Source organism: Macaca thibetana, chromosome 5 (genome assembly GCF_024542745.1).
Source record: "Macaca thibetana thibetana isolate TM-01 chromosome 5, ASM2454274v1, whole genome shotgun sequence".
In the NCBI taxonomy this organism is placed as follows: Eukaryota; Metazoa; Chordata; class Mammalia; order Primates; family Cercopithecidae; genus Macaca; species Macaca thibetana.
This window is the reverse complement of record NC_065582.1, coordinates 169405565-169422915: the sequence shown is the minus strand read 5'-3', so window position 1 is coordinate 169422915 and position 17351 is coordinate 169405565. Positions and strand designations below refer to the sequence as shown.

The following is a 17351-nucleotide window of genomic DNA, read 5'->3' as shown; positions in this document are numbered from 1 at the left end:
GTATCCAACAAAGGTTTAATGTCCAGGATCTGTAAAGAATTTAAGTGATTCAACAAGCAAAAAACCAAATAGCCACATTAAAAAGTGGGCAAAACCAGCCTGGGCAATATAGTGACATCCTATCTCTACAAAAAAGGAAAAAGAAAAAGAGAAGAAAAAGAAAAGAAAGAATATTTTTAAATTAGCCAGGTGTGGTGGCATGTGCCCGTACTTTTAGCTACTTGGGAGGCTGAGGTGGGAGAACTGCCTGAGCCCAGGAGGCTGAAGCTGCAGTGAGCCCTGATCACACTATTGTACTGCAGCCTGTATGACAGAGTGAGACCCTATGTCAAAAAGAAAAACAGTGGACAAAGGACATGATAGACACTTCTCTAAAGAAGACATACAAGCAGCCAACTAGCATACAAAAATTGCTCACCATCATTAATCATCAGAGAAATGCAAATCAAAACCACAATGGGATACCATCTCACACCAGTCAGAATGGCTATTACTAAAACGTAAAAAAAATAACAAATGCTGGCAAAGCTGCAGAGAAAAGGAAATGCTTATATACGGTTGGTGGTAATGTAACTTAGTTCAGCCACTTGGAAAGCAGTTTGGAGATTTCTCAAAGGAGTTAAAACAGAATTACCATTTGACCCAGACATCTAATTATATAACCACAGGAAAATAAACTGTTCTACAAAAAAGGTACATGCACTCTTTATGTTCATTGCAACACTGTTACTATAGCAAAGACATGGAATCATGTCTTTGTGCCCACCAAAGGTGAATTGGGTAAAGAAAATATAGTACATAGACACTATGGACTACTACACACTCAGAAAAAAGGATAAAATCATATCCTTTGCAGCCACATGAATGCAACTAGAGGCCATTATCCTAAGTGAATTAGCACAGGAAGAGAAAATCAAATATCACACAGTCTCATAAGTGGGAGCTAAACATCAGGTATTCATGGACATAATAGACATGGAATAATAGACTATATTAGTCAGTTTTCACACTGCTATAAAGAACTGCCTGAAACTGGGTAATTTATAAAGGCAAGAGGTTTAATTGACTCACAGTTCAGCATGGCTGGGAAAGCCTCAGGAAACTTACAATCATGGCTGAAGGCAAAGGGGAAGCAAGGCACCTTCTTCACAAGGTGGCAAGGAGGAGAAGTGATGAGTAAAGGGGGAAGAGCCTCTTATAAAACCATCAGATCTCATGAGAACTCACTCAGTATCATGAGAACAGCATGGGAGAAACTGCCCCCATGATTCAATTACCTCCACCTGGTCTGTCCCTTGACACGTGGGTATAATGGGGATTACAATTCAAGATGAGATTTGGGTGGTGACTCAAAGCCTAACCACATCATTTCATCCCTGGTCCCTCCTAAATCTCATGTCCTCACATTTCAAAACACAATCATGCCTTTTCAACAGTCCCCCAAAGTCTTAACTCACTCTAACACTAACAGAAAAGTCCAAGTTCAAAGTATCATCTGAGAGAAGTAAGTTCCTTCCACCTATGAGCCTGCAAAATTAAAAGCAAGTTAGTTACTTCCTAGATACAACGGGGGTACAGGCATTGGTTAAATACACCCATTCCAAGTGGGAGAAATTGGCCCAAATGAAGGGCTACAGGCCCCATGCAAATCCAAAATCCAGTGGGGCAGTCAAATCTTAAAGTTCCAAAATGATCTCCTTTGACTCCATGTCTCACATCCAGGTCACACTGATGCAAGAGGTGGCCTCTCACAGCCTTAGGCAGCTCTACCCCTGTTGCTTTGCAGGGTGCACCCCCACTCCCAGCTACCTTCATGGGCTGGCATTGAGTATCTGTGGCTTTTCCAAGCACACCATGCAAGTTGTCAGTGGAACTACCGTTCTGGGGTCTGGAGGACGATGGCCTTCTTCTCACAGCTGCACTAGGCAGCGCACCAGTGGGGGCTCTCTGTGGGGACCCCAATCCCACATTTCTCTTCCACACTAGTCTAGGAGAGGTTCTCCATGAGGGCTCTGCTCCTGCAGCAAATTTCTGCCTGGACATCCAGGCATTTCCATATATCCTCTGAAATCTAGATGCAGGTTTCCAAACCTCAGTTCTTGACTTCCATGTACCTGTAGGCTCAACACCACATGTAAGCCTCCCAAGCTTGCAGTTTTCCCCCTCTGAAGCAACAGCTTGAGCTGTATGTTGGCCCCTTTTAGCCATAATTAGGTCACAGGGCACCAAGTTCTGAGACTGCACAAAGCAGCAAGGCCCTGGGCCCACCCCACAAAACCATTTTTCCCTTCTAGGCCACTGGGCCTGTGATGAAAGGGGCTGCCATGAAGACCTCTGACATGCCCTGGAGACATTTTCCCATTTTCTTGGTGATTAATATTTGGCTCCTCATTACTTACGCAAATTTCTGCAGCTGGCTTGAATTTCTCCTCAGAAAACGGGTTTTTTTCTTTTCTTTTCTTTTTTTTTTTTTTTTTTTTTTTTTTTGAGGCAGAGTCTCACTGTCTCCCGGGCTGGAGTGCAGTGGTGCGATCTCAGCTCACTGCAAGCTCCGCCTCCAGGGTTCACGCCATTATCCTGCCTCAGCCTCCTGAGTAGCTGGGACTACAGGCACCTGCCACCACGCCCGGCTAATTTTTTTTGTAATTTTTTTTAGTACAGACAGGGTTTCACCATGTTAGCCAGGATAGTCTCGATCTCCTGACCTCGTGATCCACCCGCCTTGGCCTCCCAAAGTGCTGGGATTACAGGCATGAGCCACCACGCCCAGCCCTGGGTTTTTATTTTCTAACACATCGTTAGGCTGTAAATTTTCTAAACTTTTATGCCCTGCTTCCCTTTTAAACAGAAGTTCTAATTTCAAATCATCTCTTTGTGAATGCATAAAACAGAATGCTTTTACAAGAACCCAAGTCACCTCTGGAACACTTTGTTGCTTAGAAATTTCTTCTCCCAGATACTCTAAATCATCTCTCTTAAGTTCAAAGTTCTGCAGATCTCTAGGGCAGGGGCAAAATGCCACCAGTCTCTTTACTAAAGCACAGCAAGAATCACCTTTATTCCAGTTCTCAACAAGTTCCTCATCTCCATCTGAAACCACTTCAGCCTGGACTTCATTGTCCATATCACTATCAGCATTTTGGTCAAAGCCATTCAACAAGTCTCCAGGGAGTTCCAAACCTTCCCACATCTTCCTCTCTTCTTCTCAGCCCTCTAAACTGTTCCAACCTCTGCCTATTACCCGGTTCCAAAGTCATTTCCACATTTTGGGGTATCTTTATAGCAGCACCCCACTCTCTGCAGTACCAATATACTGTATTAGTCTGTTTTCACATGGCTATAAAGAACTGCCCAAGACTGGGTAATTTATAAAAGAAAAAGGTTTAATTGGCTCACAGTTCAGCATGGCCAGGAAGGCTTCAGGAAACTTAAAATCATGGCAGAACTTGAAAAGTAAGGCACCTTCTTCACAAGGCAGCAGAAAGGAAAAGTGCCAAATAAAGGGGGAGGAGCCTCTTATAAAACCATCAGCTCTCATGAGAATTTACTCACTGTCACGAGAACAGCATGGGAGAAACCTCTCCTGTGATTCAATTACCTCCTCCTGGTCTGTCACTTGACACGGTTGGGATTGTGAGGATTATGGGGATTACAATTCAAGATGAGATTTGGGTATATACAATCCAAGATGAGATTATGGATATAATAACCATATTATAGACATTGGGGACTACTAGCGAGGGGAGAGAAGGAGGGTGGCAGGGGCTGAAAAATTACTTATTGGGTATTATGCTTACTATCTAGGTATGAGATCATTCACACCCTAAACCTCAGTGTCATGTAATAAATCCACATGACAAACCTGCACATATACACCCCTAAATCTATTGAAATTATTTTTTAAAGCAAAAAAATGTGTCAACATCTAGATCTTACTAACTCAATGAACCAGTACTTTCGCAGTGACCAATGCATGTGCAAAGTCACTCAAAGTGCAAGATAAATCAATGAATTTTAGTTTTAGATTCCACATTGCAGCCAACGTCATAAAAACTACCACTTGAATGTTGGTGCAGCATAAGATGAATACCCACAATTATCTAAAAAGACTACTTAAATATTCTTCCCTATGCAACTACATATTTGTGAGATGCTAGATATTCTTCACAAATTTCAAGCTAAACAACCTATCACAACAGATTGCAGAAGCAGATGATAATCCTTAATCTTTTATTAAGCCAGACATGAAAGCTGTTTGCAGAATTGTAAAACAATACTATTCTTCTAACTAATACTCTTTTTATTGAAAAAGTAGGTATATTTCCATATTCTTTAACATGTAATTCATTTATCATTTTTCAGGAATTAATTTTATTGTTTTTTGAATGTCTCAGTTCTACTTTCTAATATTGTAAATATCAGTAGATATACCCTAAACAAATAGAATCTCTTTGGGATCTTTAATAATGTTAAGAGTAGAAAGAGGTCCTGATAATAAAATTTTGAGAACCGTTGTTAGCACCTATCCTGACTCGATCAGTTAAAGTTCAATGAGGAGACAGGAGCTATACAATAACTTGAACAGGGAGAGTTTAAGATAAACCCTTATCAAACATAACAGGGGACCAGGCGCAATGGTTCATGCCTATAATGCCAGCACTTTGGGAGGCCAAGGTTGGTGGATCACCTGAGGTCAGAAGCTCGAGACCAGCCTGGCCAACATGGCAAAACCTCGTCTCTACTAAAAATACAAAAATTAGCTGGGCATGGTGGCAGGTGCCTGTAATTCCAGCTACTCAGGAGGCTAAGGCAGGAGAATCGCTTGAACCCGGGAGGCAGAGTTTGCAGTGAGCCGAGATCGCACCACTGCACTCCAGCCTGAGTGACAGAATGAGACTCCATCTCAAACAAAAAAATAAAATAAAATAAAAACAACAGGGGAGTAACTATAGAGATGTGAAAAGAACACTGAAGAATACTCCAGGTCCAAGGAAGAACACCCAAGGAGAAGCAAACTTGGAAGTTGGGGCCTCCCCAAGGTTGGGATTCAGACCCTATTGGAAAAGGTGTGGTTGCAGCCAGCAGGAAGAGAATCTCCCTCCTCCTGCAATGTTTCTCCAGTGTTCCTCTACTGACAAAGCTTAAATGCCATGCTTGCTACAAAAGAGCAATGCTTAAGGCTTCACTGTGGAGCTGGTAACAAAAGGGTGAATTTGGAGCTGAGGTGATAAATTGATAGTTGGCACAATGACAAAAAACACACCACATAATCCTTTTTTATACCACATTCATTCATCCAAAAATAGTGCTCTAGGGACCCCTTTTTTTTTTTTTTTTTTTTTAGTTGAAGTCTTGCTCTGTCACCCACACTGGAGTGCAGTGATGTGATCTTGGCTCACTGCAATCTCTGCCTCCCGGGTTCAAGCGATTCTCCTGCCTTAGCCTCCCGAGTAACTGGGACTACAAGTGCGTGCCACTTCACCCAGCTAATTTTTTTTTTCTTTCCTTTTCTTTATTTTTGTATTTTTAGTAGAGACAGGGTTTCACCATGTTGGCCAGGCTGGTCTTGAACTCCTGACCTCAGGTGATCCACCCAGCTCAGCCTCCCAAAGTGCTGGGATTACAGGCATGAGCCACCACACCCAGCCAGGACCACCTTGTAAGAAACACTGATCTTTGCATGTCATGGAGGATACTTTCTCAGTCTCCTCTCCCTCTTATATGCATCCATTGTTGTTGAATTTCAAAATCTACATGTCAACAACCACAACTGGAAAATACTCTCCACTTAGGAAGGCTGCCAAGGGCCAAAAACTAGGTGTGTATATGTGTGGGTAAAATTCTGCAGCAAGATTTTTTTAGTGCAGGAAGCAAAAATGATTAATGAATAATTAATAAGGGCAATTGAGCAAAATATATCAAGTCATTGCATTTAGTGGCAATGTTATGACTATTTTCCCATTAGCCCAGATCTCTGGTTATATGGGCTTTGAAAATGCTTAAATTACACATCTGACGAGCTGGATTTTTCTGCAGCATAGGAATAAAATTCCTGAAGCTAGAGATACAACACTGGCGGTTTTTCATACCTCACAGAAAACCGTCAAGATCTTTGTCATCCTTCAAGTACTAACTTAAAATACAGCTTTCCCAGACCCCTCCCCCACAAACAGAACAGAGATCTCTCCCCCTCTGGACCCTGACTTTTTCTGTTTATGCCTCTACTGAAGCCCTTCCCCAGGCTAACTTGTTCCGTAGCCAGTTTTGCCTGCATTGTTCCCTCCCACTAGACTGTGAGCTCCTGGAGGGCAGGAGCATTCCTTCTTCATCTTGGTATCCCCACAGCCAAGTACAGTCACTTCATGTAAGCTCCCATCCTTATTTGTTGACTCAAATTTGTTCACTTCAAGTGAAGGAAGAATGATAGTTTAAAGTCATATGATTATCATTACTTACAACAGACAAGTGCCAAACTGGTTTCTGCTGTGAGCCATCTTCAAGGCATTTCAAAAACAATGGTCTTCAAGGAGATTCCTTTGAGACAGGCAAAGGTATAGAATTTACTTGAGAATCCTGGAAGGCAGAAGGTTACAGGCTAGCTTAAAACCCAGAAAAAGTGATTGATCATTAATTTAGACAGTAATTCTGTCGCAGCTTCTCCAGATTCATTGTTTTCCTTCCCCTCATTTCCCACCTCCAGTCTTGGTTCCCCATCATTTACCAGTAGACTATTTGGCATAGTTTTAGGATATTTTGTTGGTAGCACAGAATACTTTCTACCCCATTTCAAACCTTCCCCACGAGGCTCAATTGGTCAGAATAAACTGGATTATGAGGCAGTAACAGCCCTCAAATTTAAGTGCCTTCATACCATAATAGTTTACTCTTCATGTTTGCCACATCTACTGTATGTCTGGGCAGCTCTCCAGGACAACTGAGGTCAATGCAGTAACTCAGCAAACTACATGTCCCTTGCCTTGTGGCTCTAACATCTCAAGACAAGATTGAAGAGAGAGAGTGGCAGTCTGAACATCTGTATGTTCTATGGTTGGGCTCTGAAGTGAAACTAGACACACAGCTCCACCTACTGGCAAGGGAGGTAGGCAACGTAATCCTCTGTGCTGGACCCAGGAAGGAAAGAAAAACCAGATACTGATAAGCTCTAGTACTGTCTCTTCTAAGGGTTTCACAATAACTTTCTTGTCGTTGTTTTTTAGACACAGGGTCTCTCTCTGTTGCCCAGGCTTGGATGAAGGGGTATGATCATAGCCAGCTTTACTGAAGCCTCAACCTCTTAGGTTTGAGCAATTCACCAACCTCAGCCTCTTGAGTAGCTAAGATTCCAGGTGTGTGCCACCACTCAGCTAGTTATTTTTTCTTTTCTTCTTTTTTGTTCTTTGGTTTTGGTAGAAACAGAGTCTCACTATATTGCCCAGACTGGTCTCCAACTCCTGGCCTCAAGTGATCCTCCCACCTCAGCCTCCCAGTGTTCTGGGATTACAGGCATGAGACGCTGTGCCTGGCTCACAAGGACTTCGTAAGTTAAAAATGTACAAGTGCTCCACCCATTCCTCTTGTAAAGCAGTGCCATGAACCACTACATGCACTTGGAAGGCAGATTAGAAGAGGCAGCTTGCTGCCCCCGCCAAAGATTAACCTAAGAAGACTAAAACAGGACGGGACCAGTCTCCTCCACATCCCCTGAAGCAGAAATCTCCCCCGCACAGATCAGAAGGGGGAAGTGCAGACTCCCTGCCTTTCTCACCTACAGTCCTATTTATGGGGTGGTGGGAGCGGGGGGGCCTGTATGCCTGTTTATCAGAGGTGTTTTAGCCTAGCTGGTCAGGAAAGAAACAAAGCAATTAGACAAATAATTGGCCACTCCAGAACATCCACCCTTGAAGAGTTCCCTGACCAGGAAAAGAAGATTCAAGAGTAAAGTTTGAAAGGTTTCAGCTTTCTTTCCAATGTTAGAAGACAAACCTTAGCCAAAGTAAATGTAACAGAGTTTAATTGAGCAAATGATTCATGAATCAGCCAGCCTCCAGAGCCAGAGTAGGCTCAGAGTCCAGAGCAGCCACAGGGTGGAAGAAGATTTATGAACAGAAAAAGAAAAGTGACACACAGGAAACAGAAGTGAGGTATAGAAACAGCTGGACTCGTGACAGTTCAGGTATTTACCTTATTTTAACATGGTTTGAACAGTTGGCACCCTTTGGCCAAAACTCGGTGATTGGCACAAGAGTAGGTTACAATCTGTTTACACCTCCACTTAGGTTATAGTTCATGATGTACAGCGAAATCTTTAGGCTCAACTCAAAATATGTAGAGGCAGCTCTAGACTAAACTACTTAACACCAAATAACTCATTTTATTTTAATATATATCTTTCTTTGCTTATCAATATTAGAATTCAACATCTCCAGCAAACATTCGTAGAATACTTACAACATATCTGCCTTCAGGAAATAGAAACCGAAATATTTTCATACAACTATTGTGTCCGGAATTGGTGGGTTCTTGGTCTCGCTGACTTCAAGAACGAAGCCACAGACCCTCGCAGTGAGTGTTACGGTTCTTAAAGACGGTGTGTCAGGAGTTTGGTTCGTGGTCTCACTGACTTCAGCAGTGAAGCTGCAGACCTCTGTGGTGAGTGTTACAGCTCTTAAAGGTGGCGCGTCTGGAGTTGTTCCTTCCTTCCGGTGGATTCATGGTCTGGCTGGCCTCAGGACTGAAACTGCAGACCTTCATGGTGAGTGTTACAGTTCATTAAGGCTATGCAAACCCAAAGAGTGAGCAGCAGTAAGATGTATTGCAAAAAGAAAAAGAACAAAGCTTCCACAGCCTGGATGGGGGCCCAAGCAGGTAGCCCGGGCTAGCTATGGTGGCCTGCTTTTATTCCCTTATCTGGCCCCCACCCACATCCTACCGATTGGCCCGTTTTACAGAGAGCTGATTGGTCCATTTTACAAAGAGCTGATTGGTCCATTTTGATAGAGTGCTAATTGGTACATTTACAAACCTTTACCTAGACACAGAGCACTGATTGGTGCGTTTACAAACCTTTAGCTAGACACAGAGTGCTGATTGGTGCATTTACAACCCTTTAGCTAGACAGAAAAGTTCTCCAAGTCCCCACCTGTCCCAGAAACCCAGCAGGCTTCACCTCTCACTAGCACTCGCAACGGACTTTGAGGCTAGCGGGCACTCGCGCAGCCCAGAGGGAGCTCCTCCCCTGATCAAGCACCGCAAGCTCTGGCTGGCCGCGCGGAACGCAGGCCCACCGAGCCCGCGCCCACCCGGAACCCGCGCCGGCCCGTGAGCGTGCATGCAGCCCCAGCTCCAGCCCGCACCTCCCCCTCCACACCTCCCAGCTAGCAGAGGGAGCCGGCTCCGGCCAGCCCCAGAGAGGAGCCTCCACAGCTCAGCGGCGGGCTGAAGGGCTCCTCCAGCTCAACCAGAGCGGATGCCGAGGCCGAGGAGGCACCAAGAGCAAGCGACGCCTGCTAGCATGTTGTCACCTCTCCCTGATGTTCCAAGTTCCAAACTGTATGTTGTTATTTTATTTATTAAACTTTATTTATTTTATCCTTTATCAAAGGATAAAATTATTTTATCCTTTGATAAAGGACAAATTATTTATCCTTTGATAAAGGACAAATTATTTTATCCTTTGATAAAGGACAAATTATTTTGTCCTTTGATAAAGGACAAATTATTTTATCCTTTTCGCATCCTTTGACATTCTTACGATTGCTCCCATTTTACAGAAAAATAAACTGAGGCTCAAAGAGTTGAGCAGTTTAGCCAAGGTCAGGGCTAGGAATAGTGGGAAAGTGGGCATCTCAACTACATTGTGATCTGGCTCATGATAATGGAGGTCAATATATTCATTCCAAATCAATTAAAACTTAGAAGTCATTGGTTTAACAACCATTTTTAGACTTGGTATTACTTGAAAGTATAATCAAGGGATCATTTATTCATTAGAGTAACTACAGTTCTATTTGAATAAGCTGAATTTTTTTCATGCTAATTATGTCTTTTGTGTACTATTCATCATGGCATGATGATCTTTTTAACTTCATCAACTTCCCTGTCTCTGTAATAACTCATTGAACAGAATGCAGTTTTGTAAATGGTCCAGAAATGTACTCCTATCCCAGGATTTAAAAATATAATATTTATAAGACACTTAACAAAATGCCCGTAACTAGGTAACCAGTGTATAAAGATTATTTATTTTTTTTAGTAAAGTTGCGGAGCATTGGTCCTTATGTCCTATAGTAAGTGAAACCCTGAAAAATAAAAACCCTAATACCTGATAAGAACTGTAAATATCACAAACCTATTAGAACTGAGATAGAGATGGAGACCATTATATGTGTCTAAAATGACACATCTTTAGCTTCAAACAAACACGCATGGGGCTTAACAAGAGCAATTGTGTGTTCACTTATAGAAAGACAAAAATAAAAACAAATTTAGAAATATTCTGAAAAGTTGGGAATCTGTTGTCAAAATTATGACTAAAAGGCAAAATATAAATAGCAGTTTTATAATATTTCTTAGCTTTTTTTTTTTAATGAACCGTCCCTTATACTAAATAAGCCTAATGTTTAGATTTTCTCACATTTTATTTTAGTCACATTTTCAGGAACCATTTACACAAAATCAGGATAGTGCCAGTGTGTACTTTTTTTCACTATAAGTCTACTTTGTTCACTGTCTCCCCAGTTTCCAAAGCAGTGTCTGGCACACAGCAGGCTCTCAGGAGGTCCTTGATGAATAAATGAATGACCAGATCTACATAGGATAATATATGTGACAAAGAGGAAAAAAAAAACTTCAAAAGCTAGAGCTGAATTCCCGTTAGAGAGATAGCTGCCCTTTTGTGGCTAATCCATTGTGATGGTTAATTTTATGTGTCAGTTTGCGTGGGCCATTAGATGCCTAGATATCTGTTCAAACATTATACTGGGTGTGTCTGTGAGGATGTTTCTGGATGAGATTAACATTTGAATCAGTATACTAAGAAAAGAAGATTGCCTTCCCTAACGTGGGAGGACCCCATCCAATCAAATGAAGACCTTAGCAGGACAAAAAGGCTGAATAAAGGGAAACTCCTCCTGCTTAACTGCCTTGAGCCAGGACATTGGTCTTTTCAGGCCTTAAGACTCATACTGAAACATCAGCTCTTTTTCTTTTCAGTTGTTTATTTTTAATTTTTTTAATTGACACATAATTGTACATATGAATGGCACTTAATGATATTGCAATACATATATAAGGTAGAGCGATCAGATCAGGGCAATTAACATAACCATCATGGCAAACATTTACCATTTTTTTGTGTTGGGACTGAGATGGGATTGTTTCTTTGACCTTGACCCCCTGTGTGGGCAGGAACAGGAGTGGCTCATTTCACTCAGCCTGCAGTCCATGGATGGTTAACTGTTAGCAGCTCAGTGAGGGGTCAGGGTGATAGCCTCCTGCACCTGCCCTTTTTGACACCTGAGTTCTTGTTCGGTATCCAGAAAGAATCAGGTCACATGAACTATTTGAAGGGTAGTGTACGTGGAGGATTTTACTGGGTGATAAAAGTGGCTCTCAGTGGGATGGGAAATTGGAAAGAGGATGGTATGGGAAGAAGATCTTTCCCTGAAGTTGAACCATCTGAAGTTAGCTGCGTCTCCGTAGTCTCTGACACTCAGCTACTTGTATCCCCAAAGTTCAGCAACTTGTATCCCCAAGGCTCAGCAGCTTGCATCCCCAGCCACTTGCACCAGCTGCTTGTGTTGCTCTGCCAGATGAAGTCTTTTTATGGGCACAGGATGGGGGTGGGGAGGGCCAAAAAGGCAATTATTTGAGCAGAAAAATGAGGTCAGCTGCTTTCACTTAGGGCCCAGGTTCCAGGCTTGAGGGTGGAGTTTAGCCAGAAGCCCAGCCATTCTGTGTCAGGAACATTCAATGCTCTCTTTCTAGCTATTTGAAACTGTGTAAATTATTGTTAACTATAGTTATCCTACAGTGCTGTAGTAAACCAGAACTATGCCTCCTATCCAACTGTAATTTTATAACCTTAACCAATCTCTTCCTATCTATCCCTCTTTCTCCTTACCCTTCCCACCTTCTAGTCTCCTCTGTTCTATTTCTTCTATGAGATCAACTATGTTTTAGCTTCCACATATGACTGAGAATATGCAGTGTTTAACTTTCTGTTCCTGGCTTGTTTGACTTAACAATATATTATCCTCCAGTTCCATCCATGTTGCTGCAAATGACAGGATTTCATTCCTTTTTATGGATGAATAGTATTCCATTGTGTACATATGCCACAATTTATCCATTTATCTGTTGTTGAACACCTAGGTTCATTACATATCTTGGCTATTGTGAAAAGGGCTGCAATAAACATGGGACTGCAGGTGTCTCTTCAATACACTGCTTTTCTTTCCTTTGGATAAATGGGACTGCTGGATCGTATGACAGTTTGATCTGTAGCTTTTTGAGGACCCTCCATACTGTTCTCGACAGTGGTTGTGCTAGTTTACATTCCCGCCAAGAGTATGTAAGAGTTCCCATTTCTCCACATCCTTGCCAGAATGTTTTTTTTATCTTCTTGATAATAACCATCCTAACTGGGGTGAGATGGTACCTCACTGTGGTTTTGATATGCAGTTCTCTGATTATATGGTTTGGCTGTGTCCCCACCCAAACCTCATCTTGAATTGTAGCTCCCATAATTCCTATGTGTCATGGGAGGGACCCAGTCGGAGGTAATTGAATCACGGGGGTGGATCTTTCCCATGCTGTTCTTGTGATAGTGGATAAGTCTCACGAGATCTGATGGTTTTATAAATGGGAGTCTCCCTGCACAAATTCTCTCTTTCCTGCTGCTATGTAAGATGTGACCTTGCTCTTCCTTTGCCTTCTGCCATGATTGTGAGACCTCCCCAGCCATATGGAACTGTGAGTCCATTAAACCTCTTTTTATGTGTAAATTACCCAGTCTCAGCTGGGCGTGGTGGCTCATGCCTGTAATCCCAGCACTTTGGGAGGCCGAGGTGGGCAGATCACCTGAGGTCGGGAGTTCGAGACTAGCCTGACCAACATGGAGAAACCCCATCTCTACTAAAAATACAAAGTTACTCAAGCATGGTGGGGCATGCCTGTAATCCCAGCTACTCAGGAGGCTGAGGCAGGAGAGTCGCTTGAACCCGGGTGGCAGAGGTTGCAGTGAGCTGAGATCATGCCACAATCACCTGAGGTCAGGAGATTAAGACCATCCTGGCCAACATGGCGAAACCCCATCTCTACTAAAATTTAAAAAAAAAAAAAGCTGGGTGTGGTGGTGCACGCCTGTAGTCCCAGCTACTCAGGAGGCTGAAGCAGGGGAATTGAACGAGGGAGGCAGAGGTTGCAGTGAGCCAAGATTGTGCCACTGCACTCCAGCCTGGTGACAGAGCAAGAATACGTCTTAAAAAAAAAAAAAAAAAAGATTCTCCCATTCTGTGGGCTGTCTTTTTACTCTGTTGATTGTTTCGTTTGCTGTGCAGAAGTTTTTTAGTTTCATATAACAAAAACAAAAATTTAAAAAATGGGATTGTATCAGACATCAGCTCTTCTAGGGTCTTGAACCTGTCGGCTCTCATACTGAAACTGCACCATTGGCTCTCCTAGGCCTCCAGCTTACTAATTGCACATCTCAGGTCTTTTCATCCTCTATAGTCACATGAACCAATTCCTTATAACAAATCTCTTTCTTTAAATACGTATATAAATATGTAGTTTTATATACTGTTCTGTTTCGCTGAAGAACCCTGCCTAGTACAGGCATTAAAGGGATTTTTATTTCCAGCAGGATGGAAGACCAGGTACTTCAAACTACCCTTCTAATGGAAAATCACTAAAATACTAAATGAAATATTTTTTAAAACTATCTTTGAAATGCATCACTAAGTAAGCTGGCACAAATTTAAGCAATGTGCAGAGACAAAAACAAAGACAAAAGAATTAGGTCACCAAACTCTAAAACTAACTTTGACTCTGAAGTTTTCTGCTGCACCCTAGAGACCCTGAAATTTGCTGGGTCATGGATTGCAGTGTGGGAAGGACTGGAAGACAAAACTAAAGGTCTGCACAAAGTGATCAAACCCTTCTTATTTTTACCCCTTTATAAGCTTGACTTCCAATTTTTACTGAAAGCATGCCTCCTTTTATTGCACTTGGCTTTGTTGCATATTTTTGAAATTGAAGGTTTGCGGCAATCCTGTGTCAACTAAGTCTATTGTCATCAACGTGTTTTCAATAGCATATGTTCGCTTCATGTCTCTGTGTCACATTTCAGTAGTTCTTAAAATATTTCAAACTTTTTCATTATTATTATATCTGTTATTGTGATCTGTGACCCACAGTCTTCGATGCTACTATTATAATTGTTTTGGGGCACCACTAACCATGCCCATATAAGATAGTGAATTTAATTGATAAATGTTGTATGTGTTCTGACTACTCCACTTCACTTTTTGGCTCCCTATTTCCTGAGACATAACAATATTGAAATTAGGACAATTAATAACCCTGCAATGGACTCCAAGTATTCAAAAGAAAGGAAGAGTCACAGGTCTGTCACTTTAACTCAAAGGCTAGAAATGATTAAGCTTAGGGAAGAAGACAGGTCAAAAGCCCAGATAGGCCAAAGCTAGGCCTCTTGCACTAAACAGTTAATCAAGTTGTAAATGCAAAGGAAAAGTTTTTGAAGGAAATTAAATGTGCTACTCCAGTGAACACACAAATGGTAAGAAAGTGAAACACTCTTATTGCTAATACGGAGAAAGTTTCAGTGATCTGGATAGAAGATCAAGTCAGCCACAAGATTCCTTTAAGCCAAAGTCTAATACAGAGCAAAGCCCTAACTCTCTTCAATTCTATGAAGGCTGAGAGAAGTGAGGAAGTTGCAGAAGAAAAGTTGGGGCCAGCAGCGATTGGTTCATGAAGTTTAAGGAAAGAAAACATCTGCAACAAAAATGCAAGATGAAGCAGCAAGTGCTGATGAAGAAGCTGCAGCAAGTTATTCACAAGATCTAGCTAAGATCACTGATGAAGGTGATTACACTAAACAACAGATTTTCTTTTTTATTATTATTATACTTTAAGTTCTAGGGTACATGTGCACAAAGTGCAGGTTTGTTACACATGTATACATGTGCCATGTTGGTTTGCCGCACCCATCAACTCGTCATTTACATTAGGTATTTCTCCTACTGCTATCCCTCTCCCAGCCCTCCACCCCTTGAGAGGCCCCGGTGTGTTCCCTGGCCTGTGTCCATGTGTTCTCATAAACAACAGATTTTCAGCGCAAATAAAACAATCTTATTTTGGAAGAGGACGCCAAAATAGGACTTTCACAGCTAGAGAGGAGATGTCAATGCCTGTCTTCAAAGTTTCGAAGGACAGGCTGACTCTCTTGCCAGGAGCTAATGTAGCTGGTGACTTTAAGTTGAAACCAGTGCTAATTAATAACCCTGCAATGGACTCCAAGTGTTCAAAAGAAAGGAAGAGTCACAGGTCTCTCACTTTAAATCCAAGGCTAGAAATGATTAAGCTTAGGGAAGAAGACAGGTCAAAAGCCCAGATAGGCCAAAGCTAGACCTCTTGCACTAAACAGTTAATCAAGTTGTAAATGCAAAGGAAAAGTTTTTGAAGGAAATTAAAAGTGCTACTCCAGTGAACACACGAATGGTAAGAAGGTGGAACACTCTTATTGCTAATATGGAGAAAGTTTCCAAGAATCCTGGGGTCCTTAAGAATTATGCTAAATCTACTTTGCCTGTGCTCTATCAGTAGGGGAAAAAAGCCTGGATGACAGCACATCTGTTTACACATAATTTACTGAATATTTTAAGCCCACTGTTGAGATCTACTGCTCAGAAAAAAATATTCCTTTCAAAATATTACTGCTCATTGACAATGCACATGGTCATCCAAGAGTCCTGATAGAAATGTACAAAGCAATTAATGCTCTTTTTATGCCTGCTGACACAACATCCATTCTGTAGCACATGGATCAAGAATTCATTTCATAAGGCTATAGCTGCCATCGATAGTGATTCCTCTGATGGATCTGGGCAAAGTAAACTGAAAACCTTCAGGAAAGGATTCATGTATCTAGATGGCATTAAAAAACATTCACAATACATGGGAGGAGGTCAAAATATCAACAATAACAGGAATTTGAAAGAAGTTGATTCCAACCTTTTTGGATGACTTTGAGGGATTCAAGACTTCAGTGCAGGAAGTAACTGCAAAAGTGGTGGTTAATAAGCAAGAGACTACAATTTGAAATGGAACCTGCATATGTAACTGAATTGCTGCAATCTCATGATAAAACTTGAATATATGAGGAGGTACTTCTTATAGATGAGCAAAGAATGTGGTTTCTTGAGGTGGAATATATCCCTAGGGAAGATGCTGTGAACATTGTTGAAATGACAAGAAAGGATTTAGAATATTACATCAACTTAATTGACAAAGCAGTGGCAGAGTTTGAGAGGATTGACTCCAGTTCTGAAAGAAGTTCGACTGTGGGTAAAATGCTATCAGGCGGCATCACATGCTACAGAGAAATATTTTGTAAAAAGGAGTCAATTGATGCAGCAACCTTCATTGTTGTCTTATTCTAAGAAACTGCCACAGCAACCCCAACCTTCAGCAACCACCACCCTTGTCAGTCAACAGCCATCAACATCAAGACAAGACCCTCTGCCAGCAAAAAGATTATGACTTTCTGAAAGCTCAGATAAGCATTAGCATTTTTAGCAATAAAGTATTTGTATGTAATGCATGTACCTTGTTTTTGAGATATAATGCTATTGTATACTTAATACACTACAGTATAGTATGAACGTAACTTTTATATGTAATGGGAAACCAAAACATTGTTGGCTCACTTTATTGTGAATTGGCTTTATTGCAGTGGTCTGGATCCAAACCCACAATATATCTGAGCTATGCCTATATTAGTTTTACCTAGACTTAAAGCTGGTACCCTCAAGGAACTATAACTCATTTGTAAAGGAGGACTAGACACCAATTTGTTGTTCAGAAGTAAAGTGTCTGAAAGAGGGGAGGAAAAGATGAGTGGAGGGAAGCCAAGCTCTCAGACCCCTCTTTCCACTAGGCAATAAAGCCTCCTCACTTTCAGGTTTATCCAGAGCACCTTCAAATTCTCAGATCAAATAAGGCTTTTCCTGATTTATTGCTTTAGTTCAAGGATTACAAAGTAGAGCAGTGCCTTCATTTTAAGGAAACAGCTAAACTTTATTAAAATTTTCTTTTCTTCATTAAAT

General features: G+C 41.6%; 1 protein-coding gene across 1 annotated transcript in view; it reads left to right on the top strand.

The window, feature by feature from the left end:
• Positions 1-17351, top strand: part of MED28 (mediator complex subunit 28) — a 1184036-nt gene that overhangs the window by 1015407 nt on the left and 151278 nt on the right. The window lies entirely within an intron of this gene.